The sequence below is a fragment of the Salvelinus namaycush genome, unplaced genomic scaffold, assembly GCF_016432855.1.
Source record: "Salvelinus namaycush isolate Seneca unplaced genomic scaffold, SaNama_1.0 Scaffold676, whole genome shotgun sequence".
Taxonomy (NCBI): domain Eukaryota; kingdom Metazoa; phylum Chordata; class Actinopteri; order Salmoniformes; family Salmonidae; genus Salvelinus; species Salvelinus namaycush.
In genome coordinates this window covers 38425-52500 of record NW_024061393.1, presented here as the reverse complement: position 1 = coordinate 52500, position 14076 = coordinate 38425, and positions in this window count along the sequence as shown.

The following is a 14076-nucleotide window of genomic DNA, read 5'->3' as shown; positions in this document are numbered from 1 at the left end:
GTGCAATTTCTATTTCAATTTGTATCTTTTACTTTCGGTTTTGAACACCAGCTTCAAACAGCTGAAAATACAATATTTTTGTTTATGGAAAATATATTTCACAGCTGTTTAGATGGTACAATGATTCTCTACACTACACTTGTTTTGTCACAAACTGAATTTTAGCAACCAGGAAATGGCAGCCATTTTGTTTTATAACTAACCCAAGATTGATCAGAGCATTTCCAATAGGAGCAGATAAACCATAGTGCAGTACAAGCAAGGAGCTGGGCGGAGCCAAGCACGAGCTAGTGAGATCCTATTGGCACATTCTAGCATTTATTATTTTATTTTTTCAGTTTGGGAACGCCTACTCTGAAGGCACTAGCCAATCCTGGGGGTTGGATCATAACATGGTTCAGCTCATCTGTGCAGCGAGGATAAAAATGTGGAGATTAAAAGCTGGACTCCTGAATTCCTCCAGGACTGTTTTGAGTCCACTGACTGGGTGACGGACAGCGCCAATGACCTGGAAGAGGCAGCGGATACAGTCTCTGAGTCCGTTTCTCTGAGGATCTCGTTATTCCCAAAAAGAAAATCAACATCTTCCTCGATAATAAACCGTAACTCTGGAATTAAAAGAGCTCCTAAACCAGAAAAAATGAGGAGACTCAAAAAGCCAGGAGGCAAATTAGAAAACCTTTCACCTCCGGTAACAACTTGTGGACTTGTTTATGTGCAGTTTGTTGCTAACGTTACTTTGCTACCTGCCAACTTTACGGTTTTTACTTTTTAATTACAATTTTATATATATTTTTTTCTTCCCTTGACTTTTTTCATTCAACTTTTTCACTCCAGACGTTTTATCTGGACATAGTTCTACTGGACCTCCACCAGCCGAAGGTAAGCAGTAACAGTAACATGATGCCTTCTAAAGGTAAGCAGTAACATTAACATGATGCCTTCTAAAGGTAAGCAGTAACAGTAACATGATGCCTTCTAAAGGTAAGCAGTAACATTAACATGATGCCTTCTAAAGGTAAGCAGTAACAGTAACATGATGCCTTCTAAAGGTAAGCAGTAACATTAACATGATGCCTTCTAAAGGTAAGGAGTAACATTAACATGATGCCTTCTAAAGGTAAGCAGTAACATGATGCCTTCTAAAGGTAAGCAGTAACATTAACATGATGCCTTCTAAAGGTAAGCAGTAACATGATGCCTTCTAAAGGTAAACAGTAACATTAACATGATGCCTTCTAAAGGTAAGCAGTAACATGATGCCTTCTAAAGGTAAGCAGTAACATTAACATGATGCCTTCTAAAGGTAAGCAGTAACATGATGCCTTCTAAAGGTAAGCAGTAACATTGACATGATGCCTTCTAAAGGTAAGCAGTAACATTAACATGATGCCTTCTAAAGGTAAGCAGTAACATTAACATGATGCCTTCTAAAGGTAAGCAGTAACATTAACATGATGCCTTCTAAAGGTAAGCAGTAACATTAACATGATGCCTTCTAAAGGTAAGCAGTAACATTAACATGATGCCTTCTAAAGGTAAGCAGTAACATTAACATGATGCCTTCTAAAGGTAAGCAGTAACATTAACATGATGCCTTCTAAAGGTAAGCAGTAACATGATGCCTTCTAAAGGTAAGCAGTAACATGATGCCTTCTAAAGGTAAGCAGTAACATGATGCCTTCTAAAGGTAAGCAGTAACATTAACATGATGCCTTCTAAAGGTAAGCAGTAACATTAACATGATGCCTTCTAAAGGTAAGCAGTAACATGATGCCTTCTAAAAGGTAAGCAGTAACATGATGCCTTCTAAAGGTAAGCAGTAACATGATGCCTTCTAAAGGTAAGCAGTAACATTAACATGATGCCTTCTAAAGGTAAGCAGTAACATTAACATGATGCCTTCTAAAGGTAAGCAGTAACATGATGCCTTCAAAAGGTAAGCAGTAACAGTAACATGATGCCTTCTAAAGGTAAGCAGTAACAGTAACATGATGCCTTCTAAAGGTAAGCAGTAACATGATGCCTTCTAAAAGGTAAGCAGTAACATGATGCCTTCTAAAGGTAAGCAGTAACATTAACATGATGCCTTCTAAAGGTAAGCAGTAACATTAACATGATGCCTTCTAAAGCTAAGCAGTAACAGTAACATGATGCCTTCTAAAGGTAAGCAGTAACAGTAACATGATGCCTTCTAAAGGTAAGCAGTAACATTAACATGATGCCTTCTAAAGGTAAGCAGTAACATTAACATGATGCCTTCTAAAGGTAAGCAGTAACATTAACATGATGCCTTCTAAAGGTAAGGAGTAACATGATGCCTTCTAAAGGTAAGCAGTAACATGATGCCTTCTAAAGGTAAGCAGTAACATTAACATGATGCCTTCTAAAAGTAAGCAGTAACATTAACATGATGCCTTCTAAAGGTAAGCAGTAACATTAACATGATGCCTTCTAAAGGTAAGGAGTAACATGATGCCTTCTAAAGGTAAGCAGTAACATGATGCCTTCTAAAGGTAAGCAGTAACATTAACATGATGCCTTCTAAAGGTAAGGAGTAACATGATGCCTTCTAAAGGTAAGCAGTAACATGATGCCTTCTAAAGGTAAGCAGTAACATTAACATGATGCCTTCTAAAGGTAAGCAGTAACATTAACATGATGCCTTCTAAAGGTAAGCAGTAACATTAACATGATGCCTTCTAAAGGTAAGGAGTAACATTAACATGATGCCTTCTAAAGGTAAGCAGTAACATTAACATGATGCCTTCTAAAGGCAAGCAGTAACATGATGCCTTCTAAAGGTAAGCAGTAACATTAACATGATGCCTTCTAAAGGTAAGCAGTAACATTAACATGATGCCTTCTAAAGGTAAGCAGTAACATGATGCCTTGTAAAGGTAAGCAGTAACATTAACAGGATGCCTTCTAAAGGTAAGCAGTAACATTAACATGATGCCTTCTAAAGGTAAGCAGTAACATTAACATGATGCCTTCTAAAGGTAAGCAGTAACATTAACATGATGCCTTCTAAAGGTAAGCAGTAACATTAACATGATGCCTTCTAAAGGTAAGGAGTAACATGATGCCTTCTAAAGGTAAGCAGTAACATGATGCCTTCTAAAGGTAAGCAGTAACATTAACATGATGCCTTCTAAAGGTAAGGAGTAACATGATGCCTTCTAAAGGTAAGCAGTAACATGATGCCTTCTAAAGGTAAGCAGTAACATTAACATGATGCCTTCTAAAGGTAAGCAGTAACATTAACATGATGCCTTCTAAAGGTAAGCAGTAACATGATGCCTTCTAAAGGTAAGCAGTAACATTAACATGATGCCTTCTAAAGGTAAGCAGTAACATGATGCCTTCTAAAGGTAAGCAGTAACATTAACATGATGCCTTCTAAAGGTAAGGAGTAACATGATGCCTTCTAAAGGTAAGCAGTAACATTAACATGATGCCTTCTAAAGGTAAGCAGTAACATTAACATGATGCCTTCTAAAGGTAAGGAGTAACATTAACATGATGCCTTCTAAAGGTAAGCAGTAACATTAACATGATGCCTTCTAAAGGCAAGCAGTAACATGATGCCTTCTAAAGGTAAGCAGTAACATTAACATGATGCCTTCTAAAGGTAAGCAGTAACATTAACATGATGCCTTCTAAAGGTAAGCAGTAACATGATGCCTTGTAAAGGTAAGCAGTAACATTAACAGGATGCCTTCTAAAGGTAAGCAGTAACATTAACATGATGCCTTCTAAAGGTAAGCAGTAACATTAACATGATGCCTTCTAAAGGTAAGCAGTAACATTAACATGATGCCTTCTAAAGGTAAGCAGTAACATTAACATGATGCCTTCTAAAGGTAAGCAGTAACATGATGCCTTCTAAAGGTAAGCAGTAACATGATGCCTTCTAAAGGTAAGGAGTAATATTAACATGATGCCTTCTAAAGGTAAGGAGTAACATTAACATGATGCCTTCTAAAGGTAAGCAGTAACATTAACATGATGCCTTCTAAAGGTAAGCAGTAACATTAACATGATGCCTTCTGAAGGTAAGCAGTAACATTAACATGATGCCTTCTGAAGGTAAGCAGTAACATTAACATGATGCCTTCTAAAGGTAAGGAGTAACATTAACATGATGCCTTCTAAAGGTAAGCAGTAACATTAACATGATGCCTTCTAAAGGTAAACAGTAACATTAACATGATGCCTTCTAAAGGTAAGCAGTAACATGATGCCTTCTAAAGGTAAGGAGTAACATTAACATGATGCCTTCTAAAGGTAAGCAGTAACATTAACATGATGCCTTCTAAAGGTAAGCAGTAACATTAACATGATGCCTTCTAAAGGTAAGCAGTAACATGATGCCTTCTAAAAGGTAAGCAGTAACATGATGCCTTCTAAAGGTAAGCAGTAACATTAACATGATGCCTTCTAAAGGTAAGCAGTAACATGATGCCTTCTAAAGGTAAGCAGAAACATTAACATGATGCCTTCTAAAGGTAAGCAGTAACAGTAACATGATGCCTTCTAAAGGTAAGCAGTAACATTAACATGATGCCTTCTAAAGGTAAGCAGTAACAGTAACATGATGCCTTCTAAAGGTAAGCAGTAACATGATGCCTTCTAAAGGTAAACAGTAACATTAACATGATGCCTTCTAAAGGTAAGCAGTAACATTAACATGATGCCTTCTAAAGGTAAGCAGTAACATTAACATGATGCCTTCTAAAGGTAAGCAGTAACATTAACATGATGCCTTCTAAAGGTAAGCAGTAACATTAACATGATGCCTTCTAAAGGTAAGCAGTAACATGATGCCTTCTAAAGGTAAGGAGTAACATTAACATGATGCCTTCTAAAGGTAAGCAGTAACATTAACATGATGCCTTCTAAAGGTAAGCAGTAACATTAACATGATGCCTTCTAAAGGTAAGCAGTAACATTAACATGATGCCTTCTAAAGGTAAGCAGTAACATTAACATGATGCCTTCTAAAGGTAAGCAGTAACATTAACATGATGCCTTCTAATTCTCTGTACTATATAATATACAGGAGAACGATCGCCTTACGACAAGGATAGCTGTGCTGCAAGCCCAGCTTCAGACGCAATCGTTAGGCAAGGGTAATTTCAGTGTAGGAAAGGATGAAACAGCGTCTGTGCCACCAGTAAGTACAGATAGTAGTATAAATCCCCTCGCACAGTCCCCGCAGCCGGACAACTTTCTCATGGCTTCTGGAGGCACGGTCCCCGCAGCCGGACAACTTTCTCATGGCTTCTGGAGGCACGGTCCCCGCAGCCGGACAACTTTCTCATGGCTTCTGGAGGCACGGTCCCCGCAGCCGGACAACTTTCTCATGGCTTCTGGAGGCACGGTCCCCGCAGCCGGGCAACTTTCTCATGGCTTCTGGAGGCACGGTCCCTGCAGCCGGACAACTTTCTCATGGCTTCTGGAGGCACGGTCCCCGCAGCCGGACAACTTTCTCATGGCTTCTGGAGGGAAATGCTGTAGGAATGCTCAACCGGTGTCGCTCATTCAGCTGACAGAAACTCTCAACCGGTTCTCCCCATTAAGCAACGAGTCGGAGTCAGAGGCCGAGCCTTCTCTGGTCTCTCCTCCACCCGTTACGGGGTCTGAGACATCGAACCCTAGTCATTGGCGACTCCATTACCCGTAGTATTAGACTTAAAACAAATCATCCAGCGATCATACACTGTTTACCAGGGGGCAGGGCTACCGACGTTAAGGCTAATCTGAAGATGGTGCTGGCTAAAGCTAAAACTGGCGAGTGTAGAGAGTATAGAGATATTGTTATCCACGTCAGCACCAACGATGTCAGGATGAAACAGTCAGAGGTCACCAAGCGCAACATAGCTTCAGCGTGTAAATCAGCTAGAAAGATGTGTCGGCATCGAGTAATTGTCTCTGGCCCCTCCCAGTTAGGGGGAGTGATGAGCTCTACAGCAGAGTCTCTGACCCCTCCCAGTTAGGGGGAGTGATGAGCTCTACAGCAGAGTCTCTGGCCCCTCCCAGTTAGGGGGAGTGATGAGCTCTACAGCAGAGTCTCTGGCCCCTCCCAGTTAGGGGGAGTGATGAGCTCTACAGCAGAGTCTCTGGCCCCTCCCAGTTAGGGGGAGTGATGAGCTCTACAGCAGAGTCTCTGGCCCCTCCCAGTTAGGGGGAGTGATGAGCTCTACAGCAGAGTCTCTGGCCCCTCCCAGTTAGGGGGAGTGATGAGCTCTACAGCAGAGTCTCTGGCCCCTCCCAGTTAGGGGGAGTGATGAGCTCTACAGCAGAGTCTCTGGCCCCTCCCAGTTAGGGGGAGTGACGAGCTCTACAGCAGAGTCTCTGACCCCTCCCAGTTAGGGGGAGTGATGAGCTCTACAGCAGAGTCTCTGGCCCCTCCCAGTTAGGGGGAGTGATGAGCTCTACAGCAGAGTCTCTGGCCCCTCCCAGTTAGGGGGAGTGATGAGCTCTACAGCAGAGTCTCTGGCCCCTCCCAGTTAGGGGGAGTGATGAGCTCTACAGCAGAGTCTCTGGCCCCTCCCAGTTATGGGGAGTGATGAGCTCTACAGCAGAGTCTCTGGCCCCTCCCAGTTAGGGGGAGTGATGAGCTCTACAGCAGAGTCTCTGGCTCCTCCCAGTTAGGGGGAGTGATGAGCTCTACAGCAGAGTATCTGGCCCCTCCCAGTTAGGGGGAGTGATGAGCTCTACAGCAGAGTCTCTGGCCCCTCCCAGTTAGGGGGAGTGATGAGCTCTACAGCAGAGTCTCTGGCCCCTCCCAGTTAGGGGGAGTGATGAGCTCTACAGCAGAGTCTCTGGCCCCTCCCAGTTAGGGGGAGTCTCTGGCTCCTCCCAGTTAGGGGGAGTGATGAGCTCTACAGCAGAGTCTCTGGCCCCTCCCAGTTAGGGGGAGTGATGAGCTCTACAGCAGAGTCTCTGGCCCCTCCCAGTTAGGGGGAGTGATGAGCTCTACAGCAGAGTCTCTGGCCCCTCCCAGTTAGGGGGAGTGATGAGCTCTACAGCAGAGTCTCTGGCCCCTCCCAGTTAGGGGGAGTGATGAGCTCTACAGCAGAGTCTCTGGCCCCTCCCAGTTAGGGGGAGTGATGAGCTCTACAGCAGAGTCTCTGGTCCCCTCCCAGTTAGGGGGAGTGACGAGCTCTACAGCAGAGTCTCTGGCCCCTCCCAGTTAGGGGGAGTGATGAGCTCTACAGCAGAGTCTCTGGCCCCTCCCAGTTAGGGGGAGTGATGAGCTCTACAGCAGAGTCTCTGGCCCCTCCCAGTTAGGGGGAGTGATGAGCTCTACAGCAGAGTCTCTGGCCCCTCCCAGTTAGGGGGAGTGATGAGCTCTACAGCAGAGTCTCTGGCCCCTCCCAGTTAGGGGGAGTGATGAGCTCTACAGCAGAGTCTCTGGCCCCTCCCAGTTAGGGGGAGTGATGAGCTCTACAGCAGAGTCTCTGGCCCCTCCCAGTTAGGGGGAGTGATGAGCTCTACAGCAGAGTCTCTGGTCCCCTCCCAGTTAGGGGGAGTGATGAGCTCTACAGCAGAGTCTCTGGCCCCTCCCAGTTAGGGGGAGTGATGAGCTCTACAGCAGAGTCTCTGGCCCCTCCCAGTTAGGGGGAGTGATGAGCTCTACAGCAGAGTCTCTGGCCCCTCCCAGTTAGGGGGAGTAATGAGCTCTACAGCAGAGTCTCTGGCCCCTCCCAGTTAGGGGGAGTGATGAGCTCTACAGCAGAGTCTCACAATTCAATCGCTGGTTGAAAACTGTTTTCTGCCCCTCCCGAAAGATAACATTTGTCGATAATTGACCCTCTTTCTGGGACTCTTCCACAAACAGGACCAAGCCTGGCCTGTTGAGGAGTGACGGACTCCATCCTAGCTGGAGGGGTGCTCTCATCTTATCTATCAACATAGAAAGGGCTCTAACTCCCCTAGCTCCACAATGAGATAGGGTGCAGGCCAGGCAGCAGGCTGTTAGCCAGCCTGCCAGCTTAGTGGAGTCTGCCACTAGCACAGTCAGTGTAGTCAGCTCAGCTATCCCCATTGAGACTGTGTCTGTGCCTCGACCTAGGTTGGGCAAAATTTAACATGGCGGTGTTTGCTTTAGCAATCTCACTGGAATAAAGACCTCCTCCATTTCTGCCATTATTGAAAGAGATCGTGATACCTCACATCTCAAAATAGGGTTACTTAATGTTAGATCCCTCACTTCAAAGGCAGTTATAGTCAATTAATGAATTCCAGTGAGATTGCTAAAGCAAACACCGCCATGTTAAGTTCATAATCTGATCATAATCTTGATGTGATTGGCCTGACTGAAACATGGCTTAAGCCTGATGAATTTACTGTGTTAAATGAGGCCTCACCTCCTGGTTACACTAGTGACCATATTCCCCGTGCATCCCGCAAAGGCGGAGGTGTTGCTAACATTTATGATAGCAAATTTAAATTTACAAAAATAATTACTGCGTTTTCGTCTTTTGAGCATCTAGTCATGAAGTCTATGCTGCCTACTCAATCACTTTTTATAGCTACTGTTTACAGGCCTCCTGGGCCATATACAGCGTTCCTCACTGAGTTTCTTGAATTCCTATCGGACCTTGTAGTCATAGCAGATAATATTCACATTTTTGTTGACTTTAATATTCACATGGAAAAGTCCACAGACCCACTCCAAAAGGCATCATCGACTCAGTGGGTTCCAGAAAATTGGAACGGAAATGGCGTCACACCAAACTGGAAGTCTTCCGACTAGCTTGGAAAGACAGTACCGTGCAGTATCGAAGAGCCCTCACTGCTGCTCGATCATCCTATTTTTCTAACTTAATTGAGGAAAATAAAAACAATCCCAAATGTATTTTTTAAACTGTCGCAAAGCTAACTAAAAAGCAGCATTCCCCAAGAGAGGATGGCTTTCACTTCAGCAGTAATAAATTCATGAACTTCTTTGAGGAAAAGATCATGATCATTAGAAAGCAAATTACGGACTCCTCTTTAAATCTGCGTATTCCTCCAAAGCTCAGCTGTCCTGAGTCTGCACAACTCTGCCAGGACCTGGGATCAAGGGAGACACTCAAGTGTTTTAGTACTATATCTCTTGACACAATGATGAAAATAATCATGGCCTCTAAACCTTCAAGCTGCATACTGGACCCTATTCCTACTAAACTACTGAAAGAGCTGCTTCCTGTGCTTGGCCCTCCTATGTTGAACATAATAAACGGCTCTCTATCCACCGGATGTGTACCAAACTCACTAAAAGAGGCAGTAATAGAGCCTCTCTTGAAAAAGCCAAACCTTGACCCAGAAAATATGAAAAACTATCGGCCTGTATCGAATTTCCCATTCCTCTCACAAAGTTTAGAAAAAGCTGTTGCACAGCAACTCACTGCCTTCCTGAAGACAAACAATGTATACGAAATGCTTCAGTCTGGTTTGCGTTCACCATTCACTTCACTTCATTCACAGTAGAACACAATATTGAACCCAATGGAAGGGCTGGTTGCACCAAGCTAACATGCTCTGTCAGACCCAATCATAGCACTGACTGCACTTGTGAAGGTGGTAAATGACCTTTTAATGGCGTCAGACCGAGGCTCTGCATCTGTCCTCGTGCTACTAGACCTTAGTGCTGCCTTTGATACCATCGATCAGCACATTCTGTTGGAGAGATTGGAAACCCAAATTGGTTTACACGGACAAGTTCTGGCCTGGTTTAGATCTTATCTGTCGGAAAGATATCAGTTTGTCTCTGTGGATGGTTTGTCCTCTGACAAATCAACTGTAAGTTTCAGTGTTCCTCAAGGTTCAGTTTTAGGACCACTTGTTTTCACTATATATTTGACCTCTTGGTCATTCGGAAACATGTTAACTTTCACTGCTATGCTGGACGATACACAGCTGTACATTTCGATGAAACATGGTGAAGCCCCAAAATTGCCCTCCCTGGAAGCCTGTGTTTCAGACATGAAGTGGGTGGCGGAAAATTGTTTACTTTTAAACTCGGACAAAACTGAGATGGTTTTGTCCCACGAAACAAAAGAGATCTTCTGTTGGATCTGACAATTAATCTTGATGGTTGTACAGTCGTCTCAAATAAAACTGTGAAGGACCTCGGCGTTACTCTGGACCCTGATCTCTCTTTTGACGAACATATCAAGACTATTTCAAGGACAGCATTTTTCCATCTTCGTAACATAAATATCACGTGTAAGCACGTGTAGGTACACTACCATTCAAAAGTTTGGGGTCACTTTGAAATCTCCTTTTTTTTTTTAAGAAAAGCTTTTTTTTTTGTCCATTAAAATAACATCAAATTGATCAGAAATAAAGTGTAGACATTGTTAACCTTTCTAGGCCACACGTTCTGCTAGCGGAACCCCTGAGAACATTCCGCTGAAAAGGCAGCGCGGAAAATTCAAAAATATTTTTGGGAAATATGTAACTTTCACATATTAACATTCCAATACAGCAAATGAAAGATAAACATCTTGCTAATCTACCCATCGTGTCTGATGTCATTTTCTTTACAGCGAAAACACAACATGTTAGATCACCGCCAAGTCCAAAAAACAAAGCCATTTTCCCAGCCAAAGATAGGAGTCACAAAAAGCAGAAATAGAGATAAAATGAATCACTAACCTTTGATGATCTTCATCAGATGACACTCATAGGACATCATTTACACAATACATTTATGTTTTGTTCGATAATGTGCATATTTATATCCAAAAATCTGAGTTTACATTGGCGCCATGTTCAGAAATGCCTCCAAAATATCCGGAGAAATTGCAGAGAGCCACATCTAATAACAGGAATATTCATCATACACTTTGATGAAAGATACATGTTTTACATAGAATTAAAGATACACTTGTTCTTAATGCAACCGCTGTGTCAGATTTCAAAAAAACTTTACGGAAAACGCACACCATGCAATAATCTGAGACGGCGCTCAGACATGAACAACATGTTCTCCGCCATGTTGGAGTCAACAGAAATACGAAATTACATCATAAATATTCCCTTACCTTTGATGATCTTCATCAGAATGCACTCCCAGGAGTCCTAGTTCCACAATAAATTGTTGTTTTGTTCGATAATGTCAATTATTTATGTCCAAGTAGCTACTTTTGCTAGCACGTTTAGTACACATGTCCAAACGCTCGCGCAGATCCAGGCGAACTCGGACCAAAACTTCAAAAAGTTATATTACAGGTCGAATAAACTTGTCAAACTAAGTAGAGAATCAATCTTCAGGATGTTGTTATCATAAATATCCAATAATGTTCCAACCGGAGAATTCCTTTGTGTCTCTAAAAGTACTGGAACGCAAGTCGATATCATGTGGAATACGCATGACCAGGAACTGGCACTCTGCCAGACCACTGACTGAAACAGCTCCCATCCGGCCCCACATCACAGTAGACGCTTCATTCAACGTTCTACAGACTGTTGACATCTAGTGGAAGGCGTAGGAAGTGCAAACAGATCCATATTTCACTGGGATTTCAATAGGCGATGATTTGAAAATCCACCAGCCTCAGAATTTCCACTTCCTGTTTGGAAGTTTGCCTGCCATATGAGTTCTGTTATACTCACAGACATCATTCAAACAGTTTTAGAAACTTCAGAGTGTTTTCTATCCAATAGTAATAATAATATGCATATATTAGCATCTGGGACAGAGTAGGAGGCAGTTCACTCTGGGCACGCTATTCATCCAAAGTGAAAATGCTGCCCCCTATCCCTAAAAAGTTAATGTTGTAAATGATTATTGTAGCTGGAAACGGCAAAATATGGAATATCTACATAGGCATACAGAGGCCCATTATCAGCAACCATCACTCCTGTGTCCCAATGGCACGTTGTGTTAGTTAATCCATGTTTATAATTTTAAAAGGCTAATTAATCATTAGAAAACCCTTTTACAATTATGTTAGCACAGCTGAAAACTGCTGTCCTGATTGAAGAAGCAATAAAACTGGCCTGCTTTAGACTAGTTGAGTATCTGAAGCATCAGCATTTGTGGGTTCAATTACAGGCTCAAAATGGCCAGAAACAAAGAACTTTCTTCTGAAACATGTCAGTCTATTCTTGTTCTGAGAAATGAAGGCTATTCCATGTGAGAAATTACCAAGAAACTGAAGATCTCGTGCAACGCTGTGTACTACTCCCTTCACAGAACAGCGCAAACTGGCTCTAACCAGAATAGAAGGAGTGGGAGGCCCCGGTGCACAACTGAGCAAGAGGAAAAGTACATTAGAGTGTTTAGTTTGAGTAACAGACGCCTCACAAGTCCTCAACTGGCAGCTTCATTAAATAGTACCCACAAAACACCAACATCAAGAACTTTTCTAAGTGAGCCCAAACTTTTGAACAGTAGTGTACCTACACGTGCGCTACGGTCACAAGATCCAGGCCTCCTTATTGTCCCTAGAATTTCTAAGCAAACAGCTGGAGGCAGGGCTTTCTCCTATAGAGCTCCATTTTTATGGAATGGTCTGCCTATCCATGTGAGAGACGTAGACTCGGTCTCGACCTTTAAGTCTTTATTGAAGACTCATCTCTTCAGTAGGTCATATGATTGAGTGTAGTCTGGCCCAGGAGTGTGAAGGTGAACGGAAAGGCACTGGAGCAACGACCCACCCTTGCTGTCTCTGCCATGCCGGGTTCCCCTCTCTCCACCGGGATTCTCTGCTTTTAACCCTATTACGGGGGCTGAGTCACTGGCTTACTGGTGCTCTTGCATCCCATCCCTAGGAGGGGTGCGTCACTTGAGTGGGTTGTAGCCCTGACATCTGTATTCCACCCTGCAGGGTGGTATGCTGCCCTGTAGCCCTGACATCTGTATTCCACCCTGCAGGGTGGTATGCTGCCCTGTAGCCCTGACATCTGTATTCCACCCTGCAGGGTGGTATGCTGTCCTGTAGCCCTGACATCTGTATTCCGCCCTGCAGGGTGGTATGCTGTCCTGTAGCCCTGACATCTGTATTCCGCCCTGCAGGGTGGTATGCTGCCCTGTAGCCCTGACATCTGTATTCCGCCCTGCAGGGTGGTATGCTGTCCTGTAGCCCTGACATCTGTATTCCGCCCTGCAGGGTGGTATGCTGTCCTGTAGCCCTGACATCTGTATTCCACCCTGCAGGGTGGTATGCTGTCCTGTAGCCCTGACATCTGTATTCCACCCTGCAGGGTGGTATGCTGCCCTGTAGCCCTGACATCTGTATTCCGCCCTGCAGGGTGGTATGCTGCCCTGTAGCCCTGACATCTGTATTCCACCCTGCAGGGTGGTATGCTGTCCTGTAGCCCTGACATCTGTATTCCACCCTGCAGGGTGGTATGCTGCCCTGTAGCCCTGACATCTGTATTCCGCCCTGCAGGGTGGTATGCTGTCCTGTAGCCCTGACATCTGTATTCCGCCCTGCAGGGTGGTATGCTGTCCTGTAGCCCTGACATCTGTATTCCGCCCTGCAGGGTGGTATGCTGTCCTGTAGCCCTGACATCTGTATTCCGCCCTGCAGAGTGGTATGCTGTCCTGTAGCCCTGACATCTGTATTCCGCCCTGCAGGGTGGTATGCTGCCCTGTAGCCCTGACATCTGTATTCCGCCCTGCAGAGTGGTATGCTGCCCTGTAGCCCTGACATCTGTATTCCGCCCTGCAGGGTGGTATGCTGCCCTGTAGCCCTGACATCTGTATTCCGCCCTGCAGGGTGGTATGCTGTCCTGTAGCCCTGACATCTGTATTCCGCCCTGCAGGGTGGTATGCTGCCCTGTAGCCCTGACATCTGTATTCCACCCTGCAGGGTGGTATGCTGCCCTGTAGCCCTGACATCTGTATTCCGCCCTGCAGGGTGGTATGCTGCCCTGTAGCCCTGACATCTGTATTCCGCCCTGCAGGGTGGTATGCTGTCCTGTAGCCCTGACATCTGTATTCCAACCTGCAGAGTGGTATGCTGCCCTGTAGCCCTGACATCTGTATTCCGCCCTGCAGGGTGGTATGCTGCCCTGTAGCCCTGACATCTGTATTCCGCCCTGCAGGGTGGTATGCTGCCCTGTAGCCCT